We start from the raw sequence: 2756 nt of genomic DNA, 5'->3' as shown, positions 1-2756 counted from the left end.
AGGTGAAAATATGTTTTGTCTATTTCTCTGCAGAAGCACAAGTGACACCACCGAGGGTGAATCTTATAAAACCTTCAGAGGAGGAATGCAGCAGCCAGAAGGACAACAGGATAATCAAGACTCTGGTGTGCGTGGCCTCTGAATTCTACCCAGAGCACGTCTCCGTATCCTGGGAGCAGAACGGGAAGGAGGTCACGGATGGCGTGGCAACCGACGCCCTGTAACCTCAGGGGGAGCAATTCTACAAGATCAGCAGTAGGCTAACGGTCTCTGCTGACACCTGGTTCAACCCAGACACCCAGTTTAAATGCATCGTCAAGTTCCTCGATGGGACCAGTGAAATAATTACAACAGATATGGTCAATGGTGAACCAGGTGAGTCCACTGGGGGGATGAGAAGATGTCCAACCTGACGACTGGCTGGGAAATAACCATGTGTTTGTGTTCAATCTACTTCTCAGCTCCAGTAAAGCACAGTCTGACCAGAGGTAAGAATGTCTTAGATTTCAGGTGTGATATGTTCCTGGTGAGAAGCTTCAGATTTCCAACTGTCTGCTTGAAACCCCCATAGAGAAATACTTGTAGATCAGCCAGTCGGTGAAACTCTCCTACATCGTCTTCATCGCCAAGAGCTGCGTCTACTGCGCCTTTGTGGCATTTCTGCTGTACAGGCTTCAGGTTGGTTTCTAGCACAGTGTCACCTTTGACCTTTGACCTCTGCCTCTTTTCCTCTCCTCTTAAAAACACCATGTGTCTTCATGCTTTCAGAGGTCAGCGGGGAAGCTGAACCCCTGAGAGAGACAAGCAGAGGGGCTGCTGGGAAATGAAGTCTGTTCAAATCTGGAAACCCTCACATTCACCACTTCTTCTTCTACTTCTCCTTCTTCTTCTTCTTCTTCTTCTTCTTCTTCTTCTTCTTCTTCTTCTTCTTCTTCTTCAAGCCTGGCAGCGTCACTTTGTGCCTATAAAAGTGTTTTATTTGCGTTTTTCTTATTTCTTAATAAAATTATTTGCATATCTTCATTCTAGTCCCTTATTTTTTCAAGACACAGTTTGGAGCATCAGAGCTTCACTTTTCACAAACCACACGTTCAACACTTCTTCAAACATGGAGTTGTCACTTTGTGCTCATAAAAGTGTTTTTTTACACACGCAGTTTCTTTTTTTTAACGTCTTCATAAAGTCTCTGTGTGTATCTTCACCCGAGTACCTTGTTGATTCAAGAGCGTGCGAGCGCACCAAGTGTGAAACTGGTACCAAAACGCTGCAGAGGTGCAGGATGTGGTCATGCGGCCTTGTTTCTCTGCTGAGAAACGATGAAGCTGCCGCCTTCCTCCCCACAGCTACGCTCCTTGCATTGCACCTGCTGCTCTGCAGCACACACACACACACCCTCTCTGTGTCGACACAGCTGGGAAAACATTCATTTCTGCAGCTCTTTGAACAGTGTTTATCCATCACACCAGGTTTAACTCCTGTGTCAAACAGACATACAGTATTTAAATAATCAGCAGATGGAAACACAGAGAGCTCTTTGCTGAGAGTGTCATTGTCAGGAGTAAATTGAAATAATTACCACCATCTTCTAATGTGATTAATCATAAAACTGCAGAGGCCATCCAGAAAGCTGCATATTTAGCCCTCTGTTGACAACCTCCTGCCAAAGCCGATGCTCTACTGGACTTCTCATTTCTCACAATGCCTTTATCCCATTTGTTGGAACAGAATAAACAAAAAGGCATCTTCTCAACTGAAGACTTGACAGTTCATTATTTCTGCCCAATCTTCGTGAGTCCCTTATGAACATGAGTCACAGTTTTATCTTCTGGAAAGTCACTTGTGTTATTTTTAACAGCTATTTTCCACTGGAGGCCTTGGCAGGAACCACAAAGGTTGAAGCTTGTTTTCACCACGATTCCTCCCACCTGATACTGTAATGAGCATTTATTTACTAGATGCGTCAAATCCTCATAATTTAGCAACTAGAGCGAGGAGGTGGACAGTTATGACATGTAAAAGGGATCTCATCATTGGATCACTCGTTGAGGAACCTTGCAACCCATTTAATATTTTGTTTTTAGAAAACATTGAACGATGTCAAAAACATGTTTGCGCTCATCAGAGTCGAGCAAACAGGAAGCAGCAGATGTGCAACCAAAAAGTAAACACAGTATCGACCCATCTGAGCAACAAAACCTCATATTGCAGAGACAAGCTGCTGCTTCTACTGCTAAAACCAGATCTCAGCTATCAGGTCTCAAGCGTTTGTGTCTAATAAAGTCATCAAAGATGTGGTGCTGGATATTTATACTGTTAGTAACCAGACACTTTGACATGTTGCTGCAAAAGCACTTTAACTGTCTAATCTGTTGACCTGGAAAATAACCTCCACTATCAATGCCTGCAACTCTCTGACAAAAAAAAGAAGGATTTAATGAAGAATGGCTTTGTACTTTTAATGTTACTGGCAGCAAGAATGCCAGAAGCTCTCATGGAGAAAAGTGAGGGTAAAAAAAAAGTTGGCTCCATTAGAGAATCAGCAGCTCATCACTGTCTGACTCTCCTCAGTCTGGATCCGTACAATCATACTGTTGAGCACAGACATGTGTCTTGTGAACAGACTGAAAGTTTCCACTGACATCTCACCTGTGCCTGCTGCCAAGTACCTTAATATGCAAAGCAAATACGCTGAGCTGGATGTGAAATTAATTCTTGCCACTGATAAGAAAAATAAAACAAAACAATTTTGGTCCCCA

At 43.3% G+C, this 2756-nt stretch overlaps 1 long non-coding RNA gene across 1 annotated transcript; it reads left to right on the top strand.

Annotated features, from left to right (window-relative positions):
- The first annotated feature begins 231 nt into the window (after window positions 1–231).
- On the top strand, window positions 232–1023 carry LOC142881253 (uncharacterized). Its single transcript, XR_012925536.1, has 2 exons — window positions 232–488; window positions 572–1023. It is a non-coding gene; the product is annotated as an uncharacterized LOC142881253 (long non-coding RNA).
- Window positions 1024–2756: the final 1733 nt, after the last annotated feature.

Source organism: Nelusetta ayraudi, unplaced genomic scaffold (genome assembly GCF_046127955.1).
Source record: "Nelusetta ayraudi isolate G7.1 ecotype Tasmania unplaced genomic scaffold, CSIRO-AGI_Nayr_v1 ptg000189l, whole genome shotgun sequence".
NCBI lineage: Eukaryota > Metazoa > Chordata > Actinopteri > Tetraodontiformes > Monacanthidae > Nelusetta > Nelusetta ayraudi.
This window is presented reverse-complemented; position numbering and strand designations above follow the sequence as displayed.